Source organism: Balaenoptera physalus (assembly GCF_965194825.1).
Source record: "Balaenoptera physalus genome assembly, chromosome: 5".
In the NCBI taxonomy this organism is placed as follows: domain Eukaryota; kingdom Metazoa; phylum Chordata; class Mammalia; order Artiodactyla; family Balaenopteridae; genus Balaenoptera; species Balaenoptera physalus.
This window is the reverse complement of record NC_138884.1, coordinates 68,612,676-68,637,571: the sequence shown is the minus strand read 5'-3', so window position 1 is coordinate 68,637,571 and position 24,896 is coordinate 68,612,676. Positions and strand designations below refer to the sequence as shown.

Here is a 24,896-nt window from a genome sequence, read left to right as displayed (position 1 = left end):
GCCTCTCTTGTTGCGGAGCACAGGCTCCAGACGCGCAGGCTCAGCAATTGTGGCTCACGGGGTCAGCCACTCCGCGGCATGTGGGATCTTCCCAGACCAGGGCCCGAACCCGTGTCCCCTGCATTGGCAGGCAGACTCTCAACCACTGCGCCACCAGGGAAGCCCATGCCCAAGTTCTTTGCTGATATACTATCATGGCCAAGAATAAAGACTACCAACTCAAAGAGATTACTGTTGCTCTTTCTACTCCATTTGCAAAGGAAAATTCAGAAATACACTGTGGTGCATTCTTTAAACTCTCTCAAATATTCTTCTTCTTCTTTGGGGAGATGTTTAAAAGCTAACCGGTGCTTTTCATCTGAATACAAATTAGGTTCGACTAATAAGATGCACTTGTGTGAGGTCTGGAAGGTGACAATAAGGCAGAACCCTTCTTCCTGAGGTACTTGGCTGTTTGAAACAAAGTTTGAAAGCATGCTGATGTCTGGCACCGGCCTTCTTTCATCCACTACCCCATGTGCAGGTTGAATCTGTGGATGCTCCATCAGATGCATGAATCCACAAACTGCAGCTTTGGCTGCCTCTTCCCCTACTTCCTGTGCTTGAGAAGTAGTTGTGGTGATAGTGAGTAGAGTGTGTAGCAGCAGCTTCTTGCTTCTTGACTTTCTCAAGTGGTCATTTCAGAGGTGACAACTCCCATGATGATAAAGGAACTGCAGTAAATGTACATGAAAAGCAAAATTCCAAATTAAATATATAGAGTGATCTCATTGGTAGAAAAAAATCTATCATGTGTGCAGATATCTGAGAATTCATTTTTCAGAATATTGAAATGTAAATCACTCAGAATATTTCTTTGAGAATTAATTATTCTGTTTGGATATGTAGTATTATATACTATTCTGGATTTTTTTTCCAGCTGTTGGATATATTACAATTTGAAATGTTATTACATAGTTACTGTGTGATGATTGTATCACAATTTAGACTATAGTTTGCTCTATAATCTGTGGTTTACTTCTTTATTTTCATAATATTTGTATCTGATTGGAATGGATCAACTAATATTTCCACCAGGAATCTGTTTACTTTGGTTATTTTATCAGATTATATGTAGAAGATTAGTGTTAGGGAAACTGTCCAATCCAATTTTACAGGTGATTAAACTGAGGTAGAGAGTATAAGGGACTTTGTCCGGTAAACACATTTATTTAGTGTTAAATTGGGAACTAGGAACTCTGACCAGAACAGCTGAGTTCAACATTCTTTATACTATTCCACACTGCTAAAGACAAGGAGAAAATTACAGAGGAAATAAAGGAAACAGAAAATGAGATTAGAACAATAGCTGTTAATTAGGACGCATTCCAGGATGTCTCAGGTAAATTTCTTTTCCAAAATATGTACATTAACACAGCACTTTCCAAGATGACTGAATTTGAATCTCCAGGGTTTGAGATGTCTAGGCGACACAGATGTGCATGGCCACTTAAGAACTACTGGGCTAGAGGAGATGCTGTGTGGTAAAGGTCAATATGTAAAAATCACTCCTGAATTGTTCTGCTTAAACTCCATTCTAGAGCCTTATCTTTATTACTGGGCACAGCATAAGACACCACTGACCAGATTCCTTCTTGAAATTCTTTCCTCTCTTGGTTTCTCAGACTTTGTTCTGTTTCTACTTCTTGACTGCTTTCTTTGAGTCTCCTCTGTGGATTCCCTTTCCTCTGATTGCCTTTTTTGGTTTGTTTGTTTGTTTGTTTTTTATTTTATAAACAACAGGAATTTATTTCTCATGGTTCTGGAGGCTGAAAGACTGGGACCAGGTGCAGGCATGGTCAGGTGAGGGACCTCTTCCGGGTCCCAGACTCCTTGCGTCCTCGCATGTGAAAGGGGCAAGGGAGCTGTGAAGAGTCTTTTTTTTTCTTTGCACAGTTTTAATTAATTAATTAATTAATTATTGTATTTCTTTTTTAATTGAAGTATAATTGATTTACAATGTTGTGTTAGTGTCAGGTGTTCAGCACAGTGATTCAGATACATATATATATATATTTGTTGGTTATCTATTTTACAGATAGTAGAGTGTATATGTTAATTCCAACCTCCTAATTTATCCCTCCCCCACCCCTTTTCCATTTGGTAACCATAAGTCTGTTTTCTATGTCTGTGGGTCTATTTCTGTTTTGTAAATAAGTTCATTTGCATCTTTTTAAAATTTTATTTTATATTCCACATATAAGTGATATCATATGATATTTATCTTTCTCTGTCTGGCTTGCCGTTTGCAACAACATGGATGGACCTAGAGATTACAATACTAAGTGAAGTAAGCCAGATGGAGAAAGACAAATATCATATGATATTGCTTATACATGGAATCAAAAAAAAAATGTACATCTCTGATTGCCTTTTAAATGTAGGTGTCCTCCACTACAATGAGATCAGTGGTTCTCAACCTGGGCAGTTTGGCAATGTCAGGACACAGCGTTCAATGTCACGCCTAGGGATACACTACTAGCATCCAGTTAGTAGAGACTGAGGTTGCTACTAAACACCCTACAATGCACAGGACAGCCCCACAAGGGACTATCTGCCCCTAAATGTCAATAGTGACAAAGGTGGGACACCTTGAATTAGAAGAAGAATATAATGTTTGTGTGCTTAGGATCACTTTTGACAAGTACAAAGTAGGTAAGAAAGGCAAGCATTTGTGTGTGAAATGACCTTCAAATGTTTTTTTCTTTTAATTAATAGATCAGTAACTATAAATGCTTTAACCATTGTAGAACACACTTGAGGACAGGAACTGCTTCTCATTCATCTTCATAGCCACAAAACATAGGATAGTAAGTAGTTTGTTTTGTTCAATTTTTAAAATCATCTGAGGACATGGAAATTGGGAGAGTTAAGTTACCAAAATGACCATCATGTCATTACATGTCTTAATCTAAAAGGTAAACAATAAAAGGAACTAGTATCAACTTCACATTTTTCAAACTTTTAATAGTGGACAGTAAATTCACTGAAAGAAGCAGGCTAAATATTTGTAAAATAAACATATTTATAAAGCAACAAATCACATCACATCTTCCAGACATACAAGCTCTGATCTTTGGTTCCCTGTTCCATGCTCAAGAGGAGGAGCAAAGTAGAGAATGCCCTTAGTAACAAGCACTTTCAAGTATACTTCAACCTTGGGCTTTCACATCATGCAGGAGGAAAAAAGGATATATTCTTGTGAACTTGGTGTTCAATGATGGATACATGGTGATTAAATTATGATTGACCTGAATTCAGTAATACTGTTTATCATGCTCTATGGTAAGAGAACAGAGCTCTTTTAATTGAAATGGATTTTATTTCAATTTCATAATGCCTAACATAGAATGAGAGGGATGAGAACAGTGAGAAGAAATTCCATTTCTCATTATCTCAGTGATTACCAGCTGGTAATGTTTTATTTTACTAAATTAGATACTTTATTAAATAGATAAGAAAAACCAAAGAAAAAGGAACACAAAAATTATAGAATTATATACAATGCTTATTATTTCTGTAAAATGTGTTGATTTGGTTTTATACATAAAAAAAAAAGACAATGCTTGGAATGTTCTAAAATCTAAAAGGCCTTATCTCATGCCTAGCTAATTATTTTGACAGGTGTCTAACTGATGTGCGCTTTTCCATGCAAATGAGTTTGTGGAAAATAAGATGACTGCCATCTACACAAACACTCCATAACTAATTCTTATCTCCACAGAGAGATTAAGTAGTGAAAGTCAGCAATTAGAATTCAGTGACAATTTTTCCTCTGCAATTGATTAGTGTACAGAATGTTCATCTAGTAGAAAGAATCTAAACAGTTCCACCAATTATTTCCCTTTTTGAACCTCAAACTAATCTGTCTTCTATGTGTGTGTAAGTCTGCTTTTTATTTCCCCTCTCTGGAACATCTACTCTTTTTGACACATTCCCCTCCAAGTAAAATTTCCAATTTGATTCTCTCTTCCTTATGATCCTTTCTTCTTTTCCTTCTTCATTGGTTTGGTTTTAATTATTCTTATATATCATTAGCTGTGAGTGTTGCCAAAGCCTCAGTCCTGGTTCTAAATTTATATCAGAGATACCATCATTCCCCGAGCTATCTTGTCTTAAAATCTTGATATGTCATTGAATTTTCCTTTTTTACATATTCAAGCGGTTGTTTATTTTTAGTAATGTTTTTGTTTCCTTCCTTTTTTATCCTTCTGCAGCTACCCTGTTACATATACTCATAAATTTGTGCCAAGGATTCTGAATTTTCATTTGTTTTCCTTTTTATGTCTATGCCTTTTTGAATCAATTTTATTCATCACCTCAAGCAAATTTTTCAGAAACCTGACTACTTTCATCAATTACCTCTTCGCTCAAAATCATCAGTTGATCCCATTTCACTCTGAATCAAATCCTGCCTATTTGAGGAAGTTGATATTGTCCATAACCCTCCTAATTCATCTATCTTATTTGATCCTTGATGGTCCCCAACACGTTTTTCAAAATTTGCTCACCAAATTTGTGCCTTTTCACTTTATTCAGGTTTTCCTAGGCTTGGAATAGCCTTCTTTGTTCATTTAATTTAACTAATTATAATCTGTCTTTCAGAGTCCATCTTAGGTCACACTTTATCTCTACATGCAAGTTCTATGATATATTCTCCCTTGGAACACAGAGGATCAGTTATTCATATGACATTTTTCAGATACTTTACAGAGTATGATATAAACTTTTAGGTTTTTTGCTTCGCTATATTGATAACTTTTGAATATATATATATGCACATATATACAGTTTCTGTTTGTGTAAAGATTTATTGCATCTACTTACAAAATGGTTTATGGAGCTTAATTTTAACAAAGCTTATGTGAATTAGGGAAGCAGTATAGAAAAAAATATAATTATAGGGAAAAACTAGTTTGTTTTTGTGATAGTTAATTTTATGTGTCAACTTGACTGGGCTGTGGAGTGTCCAGATATTTGGTCAATCAGTATTTTGGGTGTGTCTGTGAGGGTGTTTTTGGATGAGATTTACATTTAAATCAGTGGACTGAGTAAAGCAGCTTTTCCTCCCTAATGTGAGTGGGCCAATACAAGCAGCTCTCCTGGTTCTCAGGGTTTTGGACTTGAACTGGACCTGGCTCTCCTGGGTCTCCAGTTTGCAGACTCACCCTGTAGATCTTGGGATTTGCCTTCATCCATAATTGCATAAGCCAATCTATCTACCTATCTATCGTTCTTATCTTATTAGTTCTGTTTCTCTGGAGAATGCTGGCTAATATAGATTCATCTTGCCTATCTGCCTTACATGGCTAGTTCCTAATCTATGAATGGGTTAAGACGAAAATGAAAAAGACAGGACCCTGAACCTAGTCATGGGGGCAGAATAAGCTCTAGGAAGACCAAAGTAGCAGCAAGTCCTAACCTCGTTTTGTCACTTATTGGCTGTGGGACCCTGAGTGAATCATTTGGATCTCTGAGTTTTTCATATGCAAAATAATGATTCATCTGCCTTCTGAGCTCAGATTGGTTTTGTGTTATAAAAGTATATTTAATATGAAAACACTTTGGTGACTGTTAAATATTAACAAATAAGTATGATTGATATTACTTTTTTTTTTTTTTGATTCAGACCTGGCTTAATTTTTTAAAAAGATCATGAAATCCTTTTTGCAAGACTCTTGAAAATGACTCCTACAGAATAAAACGATAGGGAGAAAACATTTCAACAAAACATTTAACAACCACATTGCTCAAGTATTAAGGACAGAGATCTAGAAAGTAATGCATATTGATTTACTTTGCATCTTGTAATTACCTCTGATATCAGTGATTCTTAATATCGTGGAACCTCTCCCACAATAAGCGTACACCACAAACATTTTATACATAATTTCACAAGTTCACAGACCTCCTGAGAGCCTATTCATGGACTTCATTTTCAAAAGTGGTAACGATTTCCAGAATTTGACTCATTTTCTCATGTACATCCTAGAAATGCCACCTTCTCACTATCTTCCACTTATTTTGTGAGCAAATCAATGTTACCAGTTAAAAACTACCTAGAATACCAATGAGCACTAACATATCTGGCTTGAAAACATTTCATTAAACATTTTTGGATGTTGCTTCCTATCTTTTAAGTATAAAAAAGGCATTTCAATAAAAACAAATATATAATGAAGTCATCTCCCTTTGTGTGAAGAAATAAATATATAATGAAGTCATCTCCCTTTGTGTGAAGAAATATGAGTGAACTGTGCATTAATATTTAAAAGCAACGTAGTTCACTGCCAAAACTTTAAATGTCTCAAGAGCACAACAAATTCTGAACACACTAAGGTCATGTTGCTACTTCAGTATTCTTGGGAACGGTGAGTGATTAGTTGGTCTGTGGTTTAGGATCAGTTTCCATGCTTGTTTCTTGAGCTTCTTCTACCTCTGAGAGCTTTTCATCATTTTCCAATGTTTGCTGAAGTTCATGGATGGTACTAAGAAGAACGTGAAACTGTTTCCTTCTCAATTCCAACTTATCTTCAATACTTTCTTTAATATGTGAAAGATGCTTTAATTCTTTTCCCAGAGCCTCTAGTTCCTTTAATGTCTCATGCCTGTCTGGATGATGCTGGATCACTTTTGCCAATGCATCATATTCTTGGCGATTTTTTCGTATTCGTTTTGCTTGAAGAATTTGCTTTTTGCACTCAGCAATTTTTTATGTGCTCCAGCAATGCTACATTCTATTTCTTTGTAAATTTTTTCAAAATTTTCCATTTCTCTGAGATTCATATCATATACCAGCAAAGTTTTGCCCATTGATAATTCACATTGGGACAGTGTGCTCAGCATACGTTGGTACTGGCTGTATCCCTCTTCCTGGGATCCAGAGTTGCACCATTTAATGAAACTTTTCACTAGCAGATTAATTCTCCGATCATCTCCAGCGCCATCTCCATCAGTTAGGAGACGCTTGCGTATGACTTCGTCGTCAGTCACGGCTCCCATGGCATGCGCGGCGGCGGCGGAGGATATTACTATTTTCAATAAAGACGTTTTACCCATTACGTTATTTGAAAAGGCCCAAATTGTCGAACCTGCCATTGGCATGTCAGAATTCTGACAAAAACACAGAAATACCTTGTTCCTATTTATCATGGCTACCACAGGAGAAGTTGGAAAGATATCTCAAAGCCAAACTTTCTAGTAGCTAGATGGATTAACATAGTATCTTAAATAGCACTAGGCAAAATCTGAACTATGCTGGTATATGTTACATGTGAGGAAACATATCAGCCGACCAATGTATTTTAGGTTAAAATTCTCATTGGAACCATAATTTAAACTAAACCTTGGTACATAGAGGAAAAAAAAAACACACACACAAAGCAGAGTACTGTGAGTGTTTCCTTCTTACAAGAAAATCGAAAAGTACTAATGCATGTTAGTTTTAGTGTAATAATTACATGCACCAGATAATTTAAAGTATTCACAAAGTAACATATGGCTTAGCTGTTCAGTTGCAGTGAAAATGTGGATTTTTAAGAATAAAAATTAGTTTGAAAAGCAGCAGGCAACAGTAGTCTCGAATCCCCTGTATACCCATAAAGTGGAGAAACCATCTGCACTGTGTGCAAGCTGATGACCTTGGATTAATTCTAGCAATGTCATTACCCAATTAGTTGAGGAAGGAAAGATACTTGGGAATTACAATTACAGATCCATTAAAATTGTGCAGTGCTTTTATTCTCAATATTTATTAAATCACATCTGTCTGCTAATCATTATATGATGATTTTTTTTCACCTAAAGAGACTCAGTTTGACAGGTAAAACAGTGAGCTGGTCATGAATAGGATAATTATGCTACTTGAGCATACTTCAAGTATTCTGAAGTATGTTCTGAAAAAATAAAGTATTGATATCTCCTTTTTAATCTCATGACTTCTTAGATGGTAATGCTTCTATTTGTTTGAATAATCTCCTCAGTGATAATGAACTATTTTTAACCAAAGAATAACTATACACATACATGCCAAATTATGTTGTAATTTCATGTTTTCCTGTTCTACTTGTTCTTATTTTACAGAGACCCTGCTGTGTCTTTAGGGGTCATGTTAAAGAAACCAGTAATTCTTGGACAATAGGCACATTTTAATTTTTGTTTGTTGTTATTTTGTTCAAATGGAAAGTTTAAGTTTTGTAGTGGTTTTAAAACAGAAATTTTCTATGGAGCTATCTTCTCATCATTTAACTTGACAAAGTTTGACAAGCATGTAATTTGCACAGGAAATCTTACATGTAGAAGAAAATATATATTTGTAACATTCATGTACACAATGTAGATAAATATAAAATTAAGACTATATACAAATGCAAAGCAATGTTAATTATACTCTGATTAGAAAGACAATACTAAAATTAAACTGTAAAAAAAAACTCATGGTTTAATATTATACAAGAAAAGTCGCATGACAATTGTCTTAGGCTGTATTTATGATATTGATAGGAACATTTTCTCTTCATGTTATACCGTTGTTAGAAGAGATAAATGATTGGCAGTCATTTTTTAATGCTTATATTTGTCTCTACTCTGTGATTACCTTCAGTTGAAGAGCAAGAGTGGCTTTTAAACACAAGTATTCATTAATTTATTCATTCAAAATATATTAGTGCATGCCCGTGTCATTGCAGTCACAGGTCTACACATTGTAGATAGAGCTGAGAACAGCACAGAAGAGAACAAGCAAAGAAGGAGAATCAAGAAAGACTGGTACTCCAGAAGAAATGTGAGGAAATATTTTAGGGAAGAGGAAATGATAAACATATCAAGTGGTGTTGATAGGCCTGGTAAAATGAGCACTGAGGACTGACTGTGGGACTTATCACAGAGAAGGTTATTGGTGACCTTGACAACAAAGATGTTAGGGGAATAGTAGTGGTGAGTAATGACTGGAGAGAATTCAAGAGAGAATTGAAGATCAGGAAGTAGAAACAATCAGTATTGACAACTCTTTTGAAGATTTTATTGTGAGGAGAGTGTCTTGGTCGGTTCTGGCTGCTATAACAAAGCACCATAGATATTAGGTGGCTTATAAACAACAGAAATCTATTTTACAGTTTTGGAGGCTGGAAGTCTGAGATCAGTGTGCCAACATGGTCAAATTCTGGTAAGAGTTCTTTTCTTGGCTGCAGACTACTGAATTTTTGTTGTACCATACGACAGAAAGAGGCAAGAGAGCTTTCCGGTCTCTTTTTATAAGGACACGAATCCCATCATAAGACCTCATGACTTAATCGCCCCAAAGGCCCCACTTACTAATACCATCACACTGGGTATTAGACTTCAATATATGAATTTGGGAGTATACAAACATTCAGTCCATAACAGTGAGACAGAAAAGAAACGGCAGTATTGGCAGAAGGATATGAGATCAGGGAAGAGCTGGTTGGTTGGTTTTAAGATGGGAGATGTTAAAGCATGATTTATTTTTAAGCTATGATCCAGATGTGAAGGCAAAGACAATGATAAAGTAGATAGCCCAAAATTGTAGGAGGAATGTCTTTGCATTTGTTCTTAGGATCCAGTTCATACATGGGGGTGATTGCTGATTACATCTGGAGTATAAGTAGAGTATGTGGGCACAAATATGGGTTTATTGACTAATTTAGTGTTTGGCATGAGGCGGAAAATCTCTGATCGCATCTTTTTTTTCTTCTTTTTCAGTGAAATAAAAATAATGGCATCATCTGAGAGTGAATGAAGTGAATGAATAAGTGATTGAATGAATAAATACTAAATAAGGGATGGGTGTCAAAAATGCAATAAATTCAGAAAATACAAATTAAAATTCTATAAGATGAAATATATATAAACTGCTGATAAATGCAAAGCAAGAATATTATTGATTGAATTAAAATGTAAGGCTTCTATAAACATAATAGACTTCCTTTATGTAGAATTCAAATCAATTGTAAGTTCAAATGACTAGTTTATTAGTCTATGATAGGCAATGATAATCACAATGTTCACAGTGCTGATTGAGTCTGACATATTGCAAGATTCTCAAGAGCTTTCTAAGTCAATAAGGATAGTTCTGTACAACTTAACTGTTGTGTATTTTATTACATTTTAAAATTTGTTAAATCCAGGACTACAAATTCTCTGCTATTCTAAGCTGCAGAAAGTTCCCTTGGGGAGAGTTGCTATTCAAAAATAAGGCTTGATCACTCCTGTTAATTTTTAGTTGTCTCCCAGGAGATGGTGAATCTCAAACAAGTCAAGGACTTCAGTTTTAAACTTCTGAATCACTTAATTTACATTTTAAATATGAGTCACATTAAAAAATGTTACCCTTTGAAAAAAGAAATTTTTTGTTGATTAAAAAAAATAGAAATAGGGAACAAAGGAAGAAAAAAATACCCTGAGCCCTCACAAAAAGATAATTTTATTAACATATTGGTATAATGGTAATGTTGGAATGTATTGCCTATGTATGGCTTATATTATACCTATGATTAACTTCTATTCAATTAACATAGTCGTTGGTAGGACTTTGTAATTCTTGGAATGTTCCACCTATTAATGATCACTAAGAAGTTTATCTCAGCTATCTTAACTTTTCCACTCCAAACAAAGAAAGATCCTCTTGACAACGGCCTTACTGTCAAGACATAAACCTTTGAGCATATAGCAGGTACGTGATTTACAGCAAAATGATCATTAAATAAGAAAACAAAAATAGAAAAGCATAACCAAAAATTAGTACCATATGATTTTATAAGAGATTATAATGCTTACGTTACATAGAATCTTTTTAATTAGAATATGGTATAGTGGAATAAATACCAAACTGCATTTCAATATTGACTCTGCCACTAACTAATTCTGTGACCTTGAGTGAATCATTTAATCTCTCTTAAAATAAGTTCCATCATATCAAAAAATAATGATATCTAACTCATAATGTGCATGTAGATAATAAATGAAATCTTGTGTCGTGTATAACTGTCTGACACATATTTGTTCCTTTGATTTTTCATTGAGGTTAAATTTACATGTAATGAAATGGATAAATCTACAATATACAATTCAAGTTTTGATAAATGTGTATAAAACTATAGCCACCACCCAAATTAAGCATAGACTTTTCCCATTATTCCAGAAATTTTCCTTATGTGTTTTTCTAGCCAATACCCACCAACATATGTAAATATTATTTTTATTTAATTTCTATCTCTGTAGATTGTTTACCTGTTTTTACTTCATGTATGTCAAGATTCTGTTACTAGATGACGCTTATTTATGATAGTTTTGTACCTTTGATGAATTGACCCTTTATTCATATTAGTGTCCCACTTTATCCCTAATAACATTCCTCAGATTAAATTCTGGTTTGTTTCCTATTACTCTAAGCACTTTCACTTTCTTTTGATTAATGTTTGCATGGTATATATCTTTTTATCCTTTACTTTTTTTTTTTTATTTCTGAGATATACATTTTAAAGTAATAACTAGGATTATTACTTATAACATTATACCAGAACATATAAGATTTTTAGAAATTTCATGTAATGTCTGAAACATTTATATTAACATATTTCCATATAAATAACCCAATGAAAGTTTAGTATTAGTTGTTTTGTTTGTTTTTTTATACTGCAGGTTCTTATTAGGCATCAATTTTATACACATCAGTGTATATATGTCAATCCCAATCGCCCAATTCAGTACACCACCATCCCCACCCCACCGCAGTTTTGCCCCCTTGGTGTCCATATGTCCATTCTCTACATCTGTGTCTCAACTTCTGCCCTGCAAACCGGCTCATCTGTACCATTTTTCTAGGTTCCACATACATGCGTTAATATACGATATTTGTTTTTCTCTTTCTGACTTACTTCACTCTGTATGACAGTCTCTAGATCCATCCACGTCTCAACAAATGACTCAATTTCGTTCCTTTTTATGGCTGAGTAATATTCCATTGTATATATGTACCACTTCTTCTTTATCCATTCATCTGTCGATGGGCATTTAGGTTGCTTCCATTACCTGGCTATTGTAAATAGTGCTGCAATGAATATTGGGATGCATGTGTCTTTTTGAATTATGGTTTTCTCTGGGTATATGCCCAGTAGTGGGATTGCTGGGTCATATGGTAATTCTATTTTTAGTTTTTTAAGGAACCTCCATATTGTTCTCCATAGTGGCTGTATCAATTTACATTCCCACCAACAGTGCAAGAAGGTTCCCTTTTCTCCACACCCTCTCCAGCATTTATTGTTTGTAGATTTTCTAATGATACCCATTCTAACAGGAGTGAGGTGATACCTCATTGTAGTTTTGCTTTGCATTTCTCTAATAATTAGTGATGTTGAGCATCTTTTCATGTGCTTCGTGGCCGTCTGTATGTCTTCCTTGGAGAAATGTCTATTTAGGTCTTCTGCCCATTTTTGGATTGGGGTGTTTGTTTCTTTAATATTGAGCTGAACGAGCTGTTTATATATTTTGGAGATTAATCCTTTGTCCGTTGATTCGTTTGCAAATATTTTCTCCCATTCTGAGGGTTGTCTTTTCGTCTTGTTTATGGTTTCCTTTGCTGTGCAAAAGCTTTGAAGTTTCGTTAGGTCCCATTTGTTTATTTTTGTTTTTATTTCCATTACTCTAGGAGGTGGATCAAAAAAGATCTTGCTGTGATTTATGTCAAGGAGTGTTCTTATTATGTTTTCCTCTAAGAGTTTTATAGTGTCCAGTCTTATATTTAGGTCTCTAATCCACTTTGAGTTTATTTTTGTTTATGGTGTTAGGGAGTATTCTAATTTCATTCTTTTACATATAGCTGTCCAGTTTTCCCAGCACCACTTATTGAAGAGACTGTCTTTTCTCCATTGTATATCTTTGCCTCCTTTGTCATAGATTAGTTGACCATAGGTGAGTGGGTTAATCTCTGGGCTTTCTATCTTGTTCCATTGATCTATGTTTCTGTTTTTGTGCCAGTACCATATTGTCTTGATTACTGTAGCTTTGTAGTATAGTCTGAAGTCAGAGAGTCTGATTCCTCCAGCTCCATTTTTTTCCCTCAAGAATGCTTTGGCTATTCGGGGTCTTTTGTGTCTCCATACAAATTTTAAGATGATTTGTTCTAGCTCTGTAAAAAATGCCATTGGTAATTTGATAGGGATTGCATTGAATCTGTAGATTGCTTTGGGTAGTATAGTCATTTTCACAATGTTGATTCTTCCAATCCAAGAACATGGTATATCTCTCCATCTGTTGGTATCATCTTTAATTTCTTTCATCAGTATCTTATACTTTTCTGCATACAGGTCTTTTGTCTCCCTAGGTAGGTTTATTCCTAGGTATTTTATTCTTTTTGTTGTAATGGTAAATGGGAGTGTTTCCATAATTTCTCTTTCAGATTTTTCATCATTAGTGTATAGGAATGCAAGAGATTTCTGTGCATTAATTTTGTATCCTGCAACTTTACTATATTCATTAATTAGCTCTAGCAGTTTTCTGGTGGCAGTTTTAGGATTCTCTATGTATAGTATCATGTCATCCGCAAACAGTGGCAGTTTTACTTCTTCTTTTCCAATTTGTATTCCTTTTATTTCTTTTTCTTCTCTGATTGCTGTGGTTAGGACTTCCAGAACTATGTTGAATAATAGTGGTGAGAGTGGACATCCTTGTCTCGTTCCTGATCTTAGAGGAAATGCTTTCAGTTTTTCACCATTGAGAATGATGTTTGCCGTGGGTTTGTCCTATATGGCCTTTATTATGTTGAGGTAGGTTCCCTCTATGCCCACTTTCTGGAGAGTTTTTATCATAAATGGGTGTTGAATTTTGTCAAAAGCTTTTTCTGCATCTATTGAGATGATCATATGGTTTTTATTCTTCAATTTGTTAATATGGTGTATCACATTGATTGATTTGCGTATATTGAAGAATCCTTGCATCCCTGGGATAAATCCCACTTGATCGTGGTGTATGATCCTTTTAATGTGTTGTTGGATTCTGTTTGCTAGTATTTTGTTGAGGATTTTTGCATCTATATTCATCAGTGATATTGGTCTGTAATTTTCTTTTTTTGTAGTGTCTTTGTCTGGTTTTGGTATCAGGGTGATGGTGGCCTCATAGAATGAGTTTGGGAGTGTTCCTTCCTCTGCAATTTTTTGGAAGAGTTTGAGAAGGATGGGTGTTAGCTCTTCTCTAAATGTTTGATAGAATTCACCTGTGAAGCCATCTGGTCCCGGACTTTTGTTTGTTGGAAGATTTTTAATCACAGTTTCAATTTCATTACTTGTGATTGGTCTGTTCATATTTTCTGTTTCTTCCTGGTTCAGTCTTGGAAGGTTATACCTTTCTAAAAATGTGTCCATTTCTTCCAGGTTGTCCATTTTATTGGCATAAAGTTGCTTGTAGTAGTCTCTTAGGATGCTTTGTATTTCTGCAGTGTCTGTTGTAACTTCTCCTTTTTCATTTCTGATTTTATTGATTTGAGTCCTCTCCCTCTTTTTCTTGATGAGTCTGGCTAATGGCTTATCAATTTTGTTTATCTTCTCAAAGAACCAACTTTTAGTTTTATTGATCTTTGCTATTGTTTTCTTTGTTTCTATTTCATTTATTTCTGCTCTGATCTTTATGATTTCTTTCCTTCTGTTAACTTTGGGTTTTGTTTGTTCTTCTTTCTCTAGTTTCTTTAGGTGTAAGGTTAGATTGTTTACTTGAGATTTTTCTTGTTTCTTGAGGTAGGCTTGTATAGCTATAAACTTCCCTCTTAGAACTGCTTTTGCTGCATCCCATAGGTTTTGGGTCGTCGTGTTTTCATTGTCATTTGTTCTCTAGGTATTTTTTGATTTCCTCTTTGATTTCTTCAGTGATCTCTTGGTTATTTAGTAATGTATTGTTTAGCCTCCAAGTGTTTGTCTTTTTTACGTTTTTTTCCCTGTAATTGATTTCTAATCTCATAGCGTTGTGGTCAGAAAAGATGCTTGATATGATTTCAATTTTCTTAAATTTACTGAGGCTTGATTTGTGACCCAAGATGTTATCTATCCTGGAGAATGTTCCGTGAGCACTTGAGAAGAATGGGTAATCTGCTGTTTTTGGATGGAATGTCCTATATATATCAATTAAATCTATCTGGTCTATTGTGTCATTTAAAGCTTCTGTTTCCTTATTTATTTTCATTTTGGATGATCTGTCCCTTGGTGTAAGTGAGTTGTTAAAGTCCCCCACTATTATTGTGTTACTGTCGATTTCCTCTTTTATAGCTGTTAGCAGTTGCCTTATGTACTGAGGTGCTCCTATGTTGGGTGCATATATATTTATAATTGTTATATCTTCTTCTTGCATTGATCCCTTGATCATTATGTAGTGTCCTTCCTTGTTTCTTGTAACATTCTTTATTCTAAAGTCTATTTTATCTGATATGAGTATAGCTACTCCAGCTTTCTTTTGATTTCCATTTGCATGGAATATCTTTTTCCATCCCCTCACTTTCAGTCTGTATGTTTCCCTAGGTCTAAAGTGGGTCTCTTGTAGACAGCATATATATGGGTCTTGTTTTTGTATCCGTTCAGCCAGTCTATGTCTTTTGGTTGGGGCATTTAATCCATTCACGTTTAAGGTAATTATCGATATGTATGTTCCTATGACCATTTTCTTAATTGTTTTGGGTTTGTTTTTGTAGGTCCTTTTCTTCTCTTGTGTTTCCCACTTAGAGAAGTTCCTTTAGCATTTGTTGTAGAGCTGGTTTGGTGGTGCTGAATTCTCTTAGCTTTTGCTTGTCTGTAAAGCTTTTGATTTCTCCATCAAATCTAAATGAGATCCTTGCCGGGTAGAGTAATCTTGGTTGTAGGTTCTTCCCTTTCATCACTTTAAGTATATCATGCCACTCCCTTCTGGCTTGTAGAGTTTCTGCTGAGAAATCAGCTGTTAACCTTATGGGCGTTCCCTTGTATGTTATTTGTTGTTTTTCCCTTGCTGCTTTCAATAATTTTTCTTTGTCTTTAATTTTTGCCACTTTGATTACTATGTGTCTCGGCGTGTTTCTCCTTGGGTGTATCCTGTATGAGACTCTCTGTGCTTCCTGGACTTGGGTAGCTAATTCCTTTCCCATGTTAGGGAAGTTTTCGACTATAATCTCTTCAAATATTTTCTCTGGTCCTTTCTCTCTCTCTTCTCCTTCTGGGACCCCTGTAATGCGAATGTTGTTGCGTTTAATGTTGTCCCAGAGGTCTCTTAGGCTGTCTTCATTTCTTTTCATTCTTTTTTCTTTAGTGTGTTCCGCAGCAGTGAATTCCACCATTCTGTCTTCCAGGTCACTTATCCTTTCTTCTGCCTCAGTTATTCTGCTATTGATTCCTTCTAGTGTAGTTTTCATTTCAGTTATTGTATTGTTCATCTCTGTTTGTTTGTTCTTTAATTCTTCTAGGTCTTTGTTAAACATTTCTTGCATCTTCTCGATCTTTGCCTCCGTTCTTATTCTGAGGTCCTGGATCATCTTCACTATCATTTTTCTGAATTCTTTTTCTGGAAGGTTGCCTATCTCCACTTCATTTAGTTGTTTTTCTGGGGTTTTTTCTTGTTCCTTCATCTGGTACATAGCCCTCTGCCTTTTCATCTTGTCTATCTTTCTGTAACTGTGGTTTTTGGTCCACAGGCTGCAGGATTGTAGTTTTTCTTGCTTCTGCTGTCTGCCCTCTGGTGGTTGAGGCTATCTAAGAGGCTTGATGGGAGGCTCTGGTGGTGGGTAGAGCTGACTGTTGCTGTGGCGGTCAGAGCTCAGTAAAACTTTAATCCACTTGACTGTTGATGGGTGGGGCTGGGTTCCCTCCCTGTTGGTTGTTTTGCCTGAGGCAATCCAACACTGGAGCCTACCTGGGCTCTTTGGTGGGGTTAATGGCAGACTCTGGGAGGGCTCACGCCAAGGAGTACTTCCCAGAACATCCGCTGCCAGTGTCCTTGTCCCCACGGTAAAATAGAGCCACCCCCCGCCTCTGCAGGAGACCCCCCAACACCAGCAAGTAGGTCTGGTTCAGTCTCCCCCAGGGTCACTGCTCCTTCCCCTGGGTCCCGATGCACACACTACTTTGTGTGTGCCCTCCAAGAGTGGGGTCTCTGTTTCCCCCAGTCCTGTCAAAGTCCTGCAATCAATTCCCACTAGGCTTCAAAGTCTGATTCTCTAGGAATTCCTCCTCCCGTTGCCGGACCCCCAGGTTGGGAAGCCTGACGTGGGGCTCAGAACCTTCACTCCAGTGGGTGGACTTCTGTGGTATTAGTGTTCGCCAGTCTGTGAGTCACCCACCCAGCAGTTATGGGATTTTATTTTACTCTGATTGCACCCCTCCTACCATCTCACTGTGGCTTCTCCTCTGTCCTTGGATGTGGGGTATCCTCCTTGGTGAAGTCCAGGGTCTTCCTGTCAATGATTGTCCAGCAGCCAGTTGTGATTCTGGTGCTCTCGCGAGAGGGAGTGAGAGCACGTCCTTCTACTCCGCCATCTTAGTTCTTATCCTTTACTTTTAATCAACTGTGTCCTATTTAAAGCAAATAACTTATAGACAATAAATCTACCTTTTTCAATTCATTCTAACTCCTCCTTTTGTTTGGTTCATTCAAATTTATTATAATTCTTTTTGTGGTTGCATTTAGCGCTACCATTTTATATTTCTTTTTTCTACATTTGTTCTGTTTTCTGTTCCTCCTTTCCTCCCTTTTATGTGGTAATCAAATATTATTATTTTTAGTCCATGTAAATCTCTCTATTGCCTTTTATTTCTAGTTTTTGTATGTTTAATGATGTTCTAGGGATTATAATACATATTCATAATTTATCAAAGGCTTCTCAGAGCTAATGTAAAATGAATGTAAAATGCAAGATTCAAACAATATCTCCAATCTTTGTGATATTGTTTATACACACACACACACACACACACACACACACACACACACAAACAAATGACAAACTCTGCATTAGGATGTTATAATTTTAAACTGTTAGTTGCTTTTTTAAAAAGAAATTAAAAGAATAAAAATTAAGTTTTTAAAATATATTTATCCAGGTATTTTCTGTTTCTTATATTTTTTGTTCCTTCTTGTAGAGCTGAGATTCCATTTTACAGCATTTCCCTTCAGTCTCAAGAAATTCATTTAGCAGTTTTTATAGTTTAGGTTTCATAAGGATAGATTCAGCCCCTGTTTACCTGAAAATATATTAGTATTTTCTCCATTTTTGAATCACATTTAAACTGGATAGATAATTCTAGGTTTATATATATATATTTTTTTTTCTTTTCAGCACATTAAAGATATCATACCATTGTCTTTTTTCATTCACATACTTTGATCAGAATTTAGCCAGCATTATTATCAATGCTCCCCTATATATAAAGTATTTGTTGTTGTTGTTGTTTTTGTTAGCATCTTCAAAGTTTTACTCATATTTGGGGTTCTGCTGTTTGATTATGATGTGACTGAATGTGGGTTTATTTATATTTATAAAGCTTGGAGTTCTCTGAGTTTCTTAGATCTATAAATTATATATTCTTTCAACAATTCTTCAAGTATTATTATTTTTATTTTCCTTTATTTCTCCTCTTCTTATGGATACACAGTTACATATATTTGCTTGAATTTTTTTTTCAAGTTTGTTTCTCTGTTGTATACATTAGATACATTTCCTTCTACTATCTTTACATTCATGTCCTCTCTACCTCTCTGTCTCTCCCTTTCTTTGCCAACTTCAGTGTTCTCTGAAGCCTGTGAATTCTTAGATTCAGATATTGTATTTCCTGTCCCAGAATTTCCATAGTTTCTTTTTATAGTTTCCATTTACCTGTTGAAATTATCCATCAGTTTGATTATTATGACCAGATTTTCCTTTAATTCCTTGAACATTTTATGTTAGCTGCTTTAAAGTACTTATTAATCTAACCTCTGTGTTATTTAAGTATATGTTTCTGTGTGCTGCTTCTTCTCTTGATTGTGGGCTAGATATTCCTGTTCACATTTATAAATTTTTACTGTAGTCTGGATGATTTATTTTAAAGATACTGGTTCCTGTTATTTTCCTCTGAGAAATTTCTGCTCTAGATGATAGTTAAGTAACTGGCTGATTAACTTGAAATCTTGAAGTCTTGCTTATATGATTTCTTAGAGCAAGTCTGTATTTGTTTTGCCTTTAGGCTCAGAGTGAATTCCTTAGACCTGAGAAAAAAGTATGGCCATTCTTGGATTTCAATGGAAAACCCAATGTGTTTACCAAACATCTAAAATGTACCAATTTTTGTCTTGTGCTGTTAGCAACATGTTGTTTTCTGTTGGACTTCTTAAAGTCTTCCTCATGCATGCATAGTTTCTGAACATTTTATATACAAGTTTTGCAGCTTCCTCTCTGTGTGCCCTTCTCTTTCAATTTGTTTTTTCCTTCAGTTCCCAGCAGTCTGACAGCTCTAAACTTTGTCTTGTGATACCTCAATCTAATAAGTCTGTGACTTTTTCCTGAATTTTTAGCTCTTCCAGGACCTTCAGACATGGGAATGTCCTCAGGGGGATATCTGTATAAACATGGATCTAATCCAATCCAGTTCCTTTCTTTCAAGAGTCAAATGCTCTTAAATTTCTGTCTAATTTTGATCACTCTACAGTGCCTGTTATACTTCGTCCAGAGGTAATATGTACTTGTTATCTGCCCGAAGTAAGTATAGTAAAAGCTACTCCACCAGTAATAGTCTTTCTTTTATATAATAATGATTACTAGTATCTATATTGTCATTAGTATTTACTAGCACATGCTAAAGTTTAAAGATTTGATCTATAAACTAGTATATATTATATGGAAAATTTATTTTTAAAAATATAAGGTGTACCTAATATGCATTGAGGTATTTTAGATTATAGTAAATAAGCTAAGTAGTTTAAGATAAATACATTTTTATTTAAGTAAAATTTAGTTTACTAATACAAATAAAGTTCCTCAAGCAAGCATACTATTAGGAGAAACTGGTAATTTATAATTGAGTTGATTTTGCTTTCAAGTATTCATTTGTAAAAGCTAAAATGACTTTCCAACTTTAATTATTTAAATAAGACCATCATATACAACATGAAGTAGACTTTGAGAACTCATGAAATGTGAAATAGATGTTGTCTCTGATTACATAGGCTAAGCAAAATAAAGCTAGGTGGGGGAAATAAAATCTGTGACCAAAACTCCATGGTGATAAGCAAAATAGTCTTGAAAGCTTCAGAAACCTTCAAGAAAAGAGAATTTCAAAATTAGAATTGTGAGGATATTTTGAAGTGGAATATGTTTGTCAGGATGAAGTATTCTTTATAGTCATTAATGATGGTATTTCAAATAATTTAAAATTCTTATTTTCTTAAATTTATTTTTGATCTAAGTAATTTAGCTCTAGAGTTTTAAACTAAAGTTATCTTGATGTTCTGAATATTCCAGAATATTCTTTTCAGCACTTCTTGATCTTTCTTTACCCATGGGCTTCAATAACTCCTTCCAGGTTGACCACTGTAAGGTATCGTCTACTTTCAGATAGCGTTTGCTGGCTCTCCAGAGTAAATCTTTCTTCATTCTGAGCTGAACAAACTGATTTAAGTTCCCAACCTCACTGACAGGATCAACTATATAATATCATTTTTCTTATTTTATGAAGTGAGTTTGCAAGGCATAGAACTGTACCTTCACAGTTTGTTGTTGAATGGAAATATTGAATGAGTTGCTCTAATCTTGCACATCATGTCTATAACATTGCACTACTAAACCAATAGTCACCTTCAGCTGAGCTTGGAAATGTGAGCACCTTACAGCAAGCAATATTTATCCTACACTGCTGTGAAGTTCACTCTTTCTTTACCCAAAGGTTTATGGCAACCCAAGTTGCAAGTATAAAAAATACAACTCTTCTATCAATTTTTTTCCTCATGTTGCGTCTACTTTGCCATTTTGACAGCCAAAATCACACAAGAGACTTAAAAGGAAGAATTTCAAAAGATTTCAAGAGAAATGTATCCCCTTCCTCTTTCTCTAGGCACCTTTTATTGTACATCTGGGGCTTTGGATATTTTATTCTGTAAACTTCTGGCACACATTGTTTTCTGAGTTGTAGTCTGCCACATGCTGTCATTTGACTCTTCTATATGTACTAAGCAGGAAGAATAAGAGTTCCTGGCTCCTTCTGGTATAGTATTAACCTTTTATTACTTAAATACTCACATGTCTGAGTAGAGCAGCCAAGGTTCATTGCTGTTAATATTTCCAGATCACACATGTATTTAATTTTTACATCCAAGAGTTGGAATTGGAGCAGAAAAAAAAAAGAAGATACTGGGGATGTTTTCAGAGCCAGAGTTGGACTGGGAATGATTTATCGAAGGCAAAGTAAGGAGTCTGGATACTGGGTGCATTGTTTTTTTCATGTTGAAATTTATTGGAGAAAACTAACATGGAATTAAGTCCAGATTTATTATTCAACAAACACACATTTCAGGTATTGTGTGTGCAAGAAACTTGGGTAGATACTGAATAAAAAATTGTTAGAATAGGGCATATCTTGAACATATCTAGATATTAATTTCCAATATAATTTACAAATTTGAGTCACAAAGTAAGAAAAAAATCCTTTACTGTTATTCTGACTAGACACATCCAGTATCTTTACTTGTCAAGGATCTGTTGCCCTGATTTTCAGAGCTGAAGTTTCCAATGTACAGAGCACCATCCATCCACTTTTAGCCTTTCAGCTTGTCAAAGCGTATGCTTGTTGATCTGTAAGAGTTTGTTCTTGAATTTTATAAATTCATTTAAAAACACATTTTATCCATTTTTCCTATGTTAGTTTTTCTAATGTCTTTTACATTTACAGCATAGGGAGTCATAATGTGAGGGGTATAGTGAATAGAATATGCCTAAAATTTGAGAATTTAAGTTATTTCACTTCCCCTTGAAACTGGCTCCGCAGTAAGTCATCAGGGAATAGTAAATTTCTCAATGAAATCCTTAAGCATTAAATCAGAACACAAAGAAACTGAGAGTTTTAAAAAATATCATGGAGTCCAAAAATTTCAAAAACAAAAACAAAATAAAACAAAAAAACAAACAGGTTGAAAAGTCACTATCACCAAACTAGGGGGACAAAAATAAGTTTAATCCTAAGAAAACATCAGAACAATTTTTTTTAATGTACGTCAAAACAATTCCTTTTCTTCCTGAACAAATACATTAGCTATGCAACCCATTACTCTAACAATTTGAAAGCAGCTCACAATAGATAAGGAGATGGAAATGGGTGGATAATCTCATCCAGAGGAGAAATCTACAGTGTAACTCTTCTAATTTCACATAATACTTCATGGAAAAGACACAACAGAAAGATCATAATCATATCATTGCCCCTTTACTTGGCCTGTACTTTACATAAAACTCAACAAATTGATTTTTCTACCATCAGTGTAGTGCTTCCAATAGATAATTTTATGGTGTAAGTTTTATTAATGTTCTTCTTAAAATAGGAATTAAACAAGAGTTGACTAGAATTGGGATTATACATAGCAGTGTTTTTAGGAAATAAAAAGTGATTTTTATCTCTCTATCTTTATCAATTGAAAACAAAACAAAATGAAACTGAATTCAGAAGAGACAGAAAGGATTTAACTAGAGCAATGGTACTCAAAACTTTTGTTTTTAGGACTCTCTTATTGTGTTAAAAAATTGCTGAGTACCACAAAAAAAGCTTGTATTCGCATGAGTTAGATCTACCAATATTTATTATGTTGGAAATTAAAATCAAATTTTAAAGTATGAATAATAGTAAGCTCACTATGATAGCATAAAAATATTTTTAAATTAAATAACTACAGTTTTCAAAATAAAAAATAATTAGTGATAGAATGATTTTTAAAATAGCTTTACAATTTCTTTAATGTCTGGTAAAGTAGAAGACATATAGATTTTTCTATATGTCTCTGGATTCAACCTACTATATTATTTTGGTTACAGAACATGAAGAAAATCTGGCTTTACACAGATATGTAATTGGACAGAGAAAAATATTTCAATAGCCTTTTCACTTATTTTGAAATATCCTTCTTTGATTCTACATCAAAACTCAACATTAGTAATTTCTTAAAAATTAGTAAAGAATATTAAACAATACCAATGAACGTTTTGTACATTGTTACCTTAAGGTCCACCATCTATTTTGCACTCTGATTGTATCATTTCTCCATGCATTATTTTGTAACATCATGCAATGGTCATTTGGAAAGTATTTGTTTACAGAGTTATGGAAATCTTCCAAAATTTTAGCACATTTCATTATATAAATCAAATAGCAAAATATCACCTTTATTAATATTACCTCTGATTGTCTCAGAAAATTATTTACCTCCTAGGAAACTTTAAGTTCATGGAAGTGGGTAGGCATTTTCCCAGATTCAAATTTTTACGTGAATTCTTGGCAACATACCTCTCACTTGCTCTCTTTGGCATGTCAGGCTCACTTTGTGCATTTTTGAGAAAATGTCTGCCAAATACCCAAGTCTCAATACCCATAGTTTGTGTGTCAGACATCCTTTCAAATGACAATGATATTTTATGAAAATGCACTTGCTTTACATTCAGTGACACAAGTAAACAAATTTTCATGCAAGTTTTCTGTGAGACAACCATTGTATTTCATTATATAGCAGAAAGGCTTCATGTGTATTTCTCATATCACTGCATAGAAAATTAAAAAGATATGTCTTCAAGTGTTGAGATTTAATAAAATCAATATATTTACTGCTTTCTCAAGGACATTCTTAGTTGAAATTGTCATTTTTTTCATCGCAAGTGCATGGTATTGAAGAATGCATAACTGCTCGTACAGGCTTGAGTTATTCCTTTGATTTGTGCTAAGATCCCACCAGTTTTACCCACCTTTGCTTTCCCACCATCACTGTAATGTCAATAGATAGAAGTGATAAATAATGTCTTAGTATTATCATGAAACAGTTTCAATCTCACTACCTCCTGAAAAAGTGTAAGGAATATCTAGGATTCTCAAATCATACTCTGAGAACTGCTGCATTAGAGCAGGAAGACAGAAAAACAGACAGCTGAATCATCTTTTATTCTGAAAACTAGTGTTGAAAGCTTTGAGAATAATTGGGATATATAAGGCTAAAACTCATATTATTTGGATTTGCTGTCCTTCTATCCAGTAAGGAAATCAGTTCTCTGTATACCTGGAATTGGAAATGTCAACAGGAAGTTAACCTGCTTCCTGAAGAGCCTGAACTTTTTCTGAAATATTTTCTTTGTGAATCTTCCTCAGTAAGAATTGCTCTAACAATAAATACAGACTCTATTAACCTGTATCCAAAAATGGTAAATAGCTGCTTTTCCCCTTGGGAGTTTTCTGGAGTTACTCTTTCTGATTTCTATACCTTGCAAATCTAAATGCAAATATCTTAACCAGCATTTATATGAAAGACATTAAGGTGCTGAATAGACAATAATGAAAATTAAACTCTTTATGTGCGTCAGTGTTGTTTCACCATAAGAACCATGATCATACATTCCAGAATGCTCAGGAAGTCTGGTTTATGACTGATTATGGCATAACTATTAAGAACATCCTCTTTCATTCTCAAAGGTGTCCCAGAGTACACGATTAATTATATGGTCACCTTAGCTGTAAGAGGCCCCTGAAATTATTTCACACATGCCCAAGGATTTAGCCTTTTCTGTTTCTTTCTATTATCTTCTGTGGGAAGTTAATTTCAGTGGAATATGTGATAGGCCAATTGTGATAATCACAAATAGTATCAGAAGTATAATTTCTGAAACAAATGGC

The 24,896-nt window shown here is 34.7% G+C and overlaps 1 long non-coding RNA gene and 1 pseudogene across 2 annotated transcripts in view; both read right to left on the bottom strand.

The window, feature by feature from the left end:
- Nucleotides 1–24,896, bottom strand: part of LOC309661924 — a 267,176-nt gene that overhangs the window by 107,247 nt on the left and 135,033 nt on the right. The window lies entirely within an intron of this gene.
- LOC309661119 (THO complex subunit 7 homolog pseudogene) lies at nucleotides 174–12,693 on the bottom strand (annotated as a pseudogene). The gene has a single exon. The product of its transcript is annotated as a THO complex subunit 7 homolog pseudogene (transcript).